Below are 6,178 nucleotides of genomic sequence, written 5' to 3' on the forward strand. Positions count from 1 at the left end.
GGTACCTGCATAATCAACGTTTGTATACCTAACTCTGAATTGTATCCCACATCTTTATAAAAAAAAATTTTTTTTTTAAAAATCTGATCTTCCAACTTAGTGCTTTCTACCAGGTCCAGGAGCAGAATCTTTCACAGGCTTTACAATCTCTTGCTTAGGCGCTGCCTGTGTGGATGTCCTAGCAGCAGCCATGGCAGTCTTTTTGGATGCTTGCACAGCCTTTTTTTGGTTTGTTAGCAGCCCAGAGAGCTCTTTCCACTGAGCCTTTCTAACTTCGGGTTTCTGATTCCTCTTGGCCACTGTGTCAGCAAGAGATGCACCAGGAATTTGACCGCATGGCGGGTTCTTTTCTTTGGAATTTCTTCCGTCTGTTCCCTTTCTTCTGTAGAGGACAGTGCGGTTTATCTGCTGAGGATTCCTCTTGGAAAGGAATGCCGATCACATTTTGCACTAATACATTGAAAAACCTTCCCATTGGTCCTAGTGTGACACCTCTCGGGTCCAGGGAACATCTTCTACCTGCTGAGACTGCACAGCCCTACCTTCATGGCTGCAACTCCAGGCGAAGAAGAAGGATAGCAAGGAGACTTCTGGTATTTCTCTATTCTTGATTTTCCCCAGGGCGCTAATCACACACACACACACACACACACACACACACACACACACACACACACACACACACACATATTTGCTTTCTTGTAGAGGTGGGGCTTCCCCTTCTGACCAGGGGATTTTGCCTCCCTAGTCTTGGGAGTGATCTTGGCTTGACAAGGATATGAATTGTAATGAAAGACCGAGAAGACCGTCTGACAGTTGCCCTCCCAGGCCTGTTTTCTAGGTAGGCATTCCCTTTCTATTCACAGGCCTTTCTGTCCTGGGGCTGAATTCTGTTCTTGCCTAAATGGCCTTGGATGTCTTCTCAGTGTCAGAAACCTCAAAGTCTTTTGTGGCATCACACTCAACTTCCTGCCCCCCTGGAGGGATTCCTGTCCTATGAGCAGCGTGTTCCTGTGCCTTCTCACCACCCCCTCCCTCAGCTTTGAGAGTTCATCTGGCCTGTGGACCATTTTCTGACCTGTCCTTTTTCTCCATTATCTCTGAGCCCACACTCTCTCCGGATAACAGCTTCTACTACCTGTTAGTGCCATGAGTCTGGTGGCTTCAGCTCCTTTTCTGATTCCTTTCCCCCCACAAGGTTCTGCCTTGGCAACCCTGGTCCTGGCATCTCATGGTGCCTCCCCATTTTCCCTTGTCCCTAAAGCCCTGGCAGTCAAGACTAGGACACAGGGACTGAATGGAAGGGTCAAGGACTCTGAAAGACAAAAGGAGCCTTTGTTTTCAACTGCTTTCTTCTCCTAGCTCCGCCCCTTTGAAGAGGGTTCCCATACACCGTAATGTTAACACCCACCCATTGATTGAGCCATAATGGCACATGGCCTGACTTTTCCTTCCATCTGTCCAGAAACACAACTGCCTGGCTGTGCTCACTACAGACTGTAAATAAACCAGCAGTCTCAACTTTTGAGGGAAAACCAAAGCACATAAATCATGTCAATTCCCATTCCTAACCTGCTTACCTGTGTATATTACTATGAGTCATGTTACTGCTCCAGCTGTTTCATTGCTACAAATAATGTTTGGTGATAAAACCATCAGGTGCAAATAACAAACAGCTCTCCTTCTAACCTGTACCCCTTTGCCACTGCCAACACAATCTTGCTTAACTATGGCAGAAAACCTGCTATAGTGATTGGAAATTTAAAGTCCCTCAATAATTCAGTTTCCTGCAAATGGATATGAACTATGGTATTCCAAAGAAAATGTCAGCAACAACAGGGCTAGGGTAGCCGACTAGAGTTGGAAGTTATTTTAGAACAACTTGAATCCCAAGCACACAGGTTCATACGCTCACTAAGATCAATGCATGTCACACTCTTATGAGTGTTGGTTCTTACATAATCGCTGAGCAGATGGGCTGTAGCCGTGATTTTGTGCAAATGTAAATTATCTTCTAAATAAAATGTGCTTAAAAAGATACACCAGGCTCAAATTTCCAAACACAGAGGGGGAAAAACAGCTCACCAAAGTCCCATTATTTACTCAGCTGGTGTTGAATGCAAGTCTCCTAGCCAATGTTTTGAAAATTCTATCCCACAGTCTTGAGAAGAGGCAGAAGTCTAGGGCTCTGAACGGTCTCCTCTTTCTTTCTCAGCCTGCAGCACAAGCCATCTGCAGAGAGGAAGGAACTGGGCTAATCCAGGAAGGTTCACATTTGAATCCTTTTGTTTTTTTTAATATATTTTGAACTGTGGTGTAATTAATGTACGATGTAATGTACAGCCCTTACATGTTCAGATAAATGCATTGACAGTTGTAAACGCACATATAACCAACACCCCAACAAGGTATAGAACATTACCCTCATGTCAGAAAGTTTCCATCCTAACCCCCAACCAGGTAACTCTTGCTTGTGTCTATAGTTGTGTGTATTCTAGAATTTCATGTATGTAGAATCATACAGTAAAAATTGTTTTGTGTTTAGCTTCTTTCATTTGATACAGTATTCCTGAAAGAAATACTGTATTTCTTAAAAAAAAACTGGGTTTCATCATTCAGGTTGTTTCATATATTCAGTATGCTCTTAAAACAAAAAGCAAACAAACTGTTGGCCAGGCAAGGTGGCTCATGCCTGTAATTCTGGCACTTTGGGAGGCCGAGGCGGGAGACCAGTCGAGAGACTCCATCTCTAAAAATAATATATATATATTTTTTGAATTGGAGTCTCACTCTGGTGCCCAGGCTACAGTGCAGTGGCACACTCATGACCACCCCAGCGTTGATGTGCTGGGCTCCGGCGATCCTTCCACCTCAGCCTTCTAAGTAGCCAGAACTACAGGTGCACACTACTGTGCTTGCCTAATTTTTTTTAAGTTTACTGTAGAGACGAGGTCTCACCAGGTTGCCCAGTCTGGTCTCGAACTCGCGGGCTCAGGCAATCCACTCACCTCAGCCTCCCAAAGTGCTGGGATTACAGGCTGAACCACCAGGTCCGGCCTCTAAAAACAATTTTAAAGTTTGTTTAAAAAATGCTCAATGTAGGGCAACCCCCTTGGGTCTCCTCCCAATGGGAGTTTTTCTGTCCTCTCAATAAATCCTGCTTTATAAAAAAAAAAAAAAAAAGCTCAATATATTCCATTATATATATACATACACATACATAGATTCTGTTTTTGCCTAAATGGCCTAGGATGTCCTCTCAGTATTAGAGAACTCAAAGTCTTTTGTGGCATCACACTCAACTTGCTGTCTCTCTGGCGGGATTTCTCTTCCAAGAGTAGGGTGTTCCAGAGCTTTCTCACCACCTCTTCCCTCGTTTTGAGGGTCCATCTGGCCTATGGACTGTTTTCTCACCTGTCCTTTTTCCCAGTATCTCTGAGTCCACTCCCTCACCTAACTACCGCTCCTACTTCCTGTTAGTGCCTTATATATATATGTTTGTTGATCTATTTACCTGTCTTTGGACATCTGGATTGTTTCCAGCTGTAGGTTCTGATTCAGTGGGGGATGGGATACTGGAACAACTGGATATAAGTGTGGAAAAAATTGAACCTCAATCCTTATCTCATACCATACACAAAATGTAATTCAAAATAGATAATAGACCTAAATATATTACCCACAGCCACAAAGATGCTATAATGAAGCATAATAACTTAATGACCTGAGAGCAGGCCGAGTCTTTGGATAGAAACGCAAAAAGCACTAAACATTAAAAAAAAGCTGGGTTTCATCAAAATTTAACATTTTAGCTCGTGAAAAGACGCCATTAAGAAAATGAATAGCTGGGCGCAGTGGCTCACGCCTGTAATCCCAACACTTCAGGAGGCTGAGGTGAGAGGATTGCCTGAGCCCAGGGATTCGAGACCAGACTGGGCAACCTGTTGAGACCTCGTCTCTATAATAAATAATTTTAAAAAATTAGCCAGGGTGGTGGTTCGCCCGTGTAGTTCCAACTACTCTGGAGGTTGAGGCAGAAGAATCTCTTGAGCCCAGCGGGTCAAGGCTGTGGTGACCATAAGTGTGTCACTGCACTCCAGTCTGGATGACAAAGTGAGACTTCGATTCAAAAAAAAAGCAAAAGAAAAGGAAAATAAATAGACAAACCACAGGCTGGGGAAAAAAATACTCAGGACACATATATCTGACAAGAAACTTGTATCTAAAACACATAAAGAATGCTTACAAATCAACAACAAAAAAAAGACAAGCAATCCAATTAAAAATGGCAAAAGATTTCAACAGACACTACAAAAGATGGACAAATGGCCCACACAAATAAAGTACTCAAAGCTTCCAGCTGTCCAATGTTTGCAAATTCTTGTGTGAAATTCATCTGGTCAGCTGCTTTTCTTTTTCATTTCTTTTTTTTTTTTGAGTTGAAGTCACACTGTCGCCCGGGCTGGAGTGCAGTGACATGCTCACGGCCATCGCAGTCTCAACCTGCTGGGTTCAGGCGATCCTTCCACCTCAGCCTTCCAAGGAGCTGGAATTACAGGCATGCGCTACCACGCCCGGCTAATATTTTGATTTCTTGTAGAGACGAGGCCTTGCCCAAGTTCCCCAGGCTGGTCTCGAACCCGTGAGCTTAGGTAATCCTCTCACCTCAGCCTCCCGAAGTGCAGGAATTCTAGGCGTGAGCCACCACGCCCGGCCTGGTCAGCTGCATAAAGCTCCTTCTTCCCCCATCCCACCCAAAGAGCTAGAAACAAAGTGCCAAATGGAAGCAGATTTTGTATTTGAAGAGATAGTCCTCCAGCCCCCTCAGACTACATGCTTTCTGCTTAGTAATTACAAAGTATTTTCTAGAATTGCTGAGGTGAACATACCTGCAGCTGCCCAAGCCCTTCTTGATGTGGTTAAGTGCTGCAAAAGGAGAAATCTCAGAGAGCTCAAAGCTTTGGGCCCTGCATGGGGAAAGAAGGGGACAGGGCAGCCCAGAGGGAAGGAAACAGTGGTGAGCGCACAGGGCCTCATTGGTGTGCACATATGGCCCGATCTGCCCTGGCTACTGAAGTTCAGATTTGGTGCAGCTTCTCAAAGCAGAATAACATCAGAATCTCCAAAGGGCTAACTTTTCATCTCAACCATTTAAAAGAAAAAACAGCCTTTATGCTTCTTTCAGGGACTGGACTTTTGCTTTCCTAAAGAATAAAAATGATTATACATACATCTATATCTCTATCTATATATTTTTTGTTGCTGTTGTTGTTGAGTTGGAGTGTCCGGGTTGGACACTCCACGGATCCGTGGAGCCCACGGGTTTGAGACCAGCCTGGGCAAGTTGGCGAGACCTCATCTCTACAATAAATCAAAAAATTAGCCAGGCATGGTGGTTGTGCCTGCAGTTCCAGCTACTTGGAAGGCTGAGGTGGAAGGCTCACTGGAGCCCAGCAGGTTGAAGCTGTGGTGGCCATGACTGTGTCACAGCACTCCAGCCTGGATGACAGAGTGAGACTCTGACTCCATAATTAATTAATTAAACCGAGCATGGTGGCACACACCTATAGTCCCAGCTAGTTGGGAGGCTGAGGCAGGAGTATCGATTGTGACTAGAGTTCAAGGCTGCAATAAGTTATGATCATGCCACTGTACTACAGGCTGGGCAGCACAGTGAGACTCCAACTCAAAAAAAAAAGAAAAGAAAAAAAAAGATTTCAGCTCCTTAAGGACAAGGCAGACATCTGTTTAACATTATATCTTCCACAGTGCCCTGCCTAAGAGAGCTGCTTATCAGATGCTGGCCAATTAAAGTTAATTGAACAAGAACTCGTTGATTTATCAATTGTCTGATTATCTCACAAAGTTTTACTCAGAAAGTTAATATTTTTTAAACTGTCATTACGTGAATTAAAAACTTTTTTTTTTCTGTTTGGTTATCTTGGGCATATGCTGAGCTGCTTTTTTCTGCATTTTTGTTGTTGTTGTTGGAGTCTCACTCTGTCGCCCAGACTGGAGTGCGGTGGCCGCTCCCGGCCACCACAGCATCGACCTGCTGGGCTCGACCTGCTGGGCTCGGTGATCCTTCCGCCTCAGCCTTCCGAGTAGCCAGAATTATAGGCATGCGCTACCACACCCGGCTGATTTTTTGATTAATTGTAGAGATGAGGTCCCGCTG

At 44.4% G+C, this 6,178-nt stretch overlaps 1 pseudogene; it reads right to left on the bottom strand.

The window, feature by feature from the left end:
• Window positions 1-96: 96 nt before the first annotated feature.
• LOC110596449 lies at window positions 97-548 on the bottom strand (annotated as a pseudogene).
• Window positions 549-6,178: the final 5,630 nt, after the last annotated feature.

The sequence above is a fragment of the Carlito syrichta genome, unplaced genomic scaffold, assembly GCF_000164805.1.
Source record: "Carlito syrichta isolate Samal-C Ts95f unplaced genomic scaffold, Tarsius_syrichta-2.0.1 Scaffold309211, whole genome shotgun sequence".
Lineage (NCBI taxonomy): Eukaryota > Metazoa > Chordata > Mammalia > Primates > Tarsiidae > Carlito > Carlito syrichta.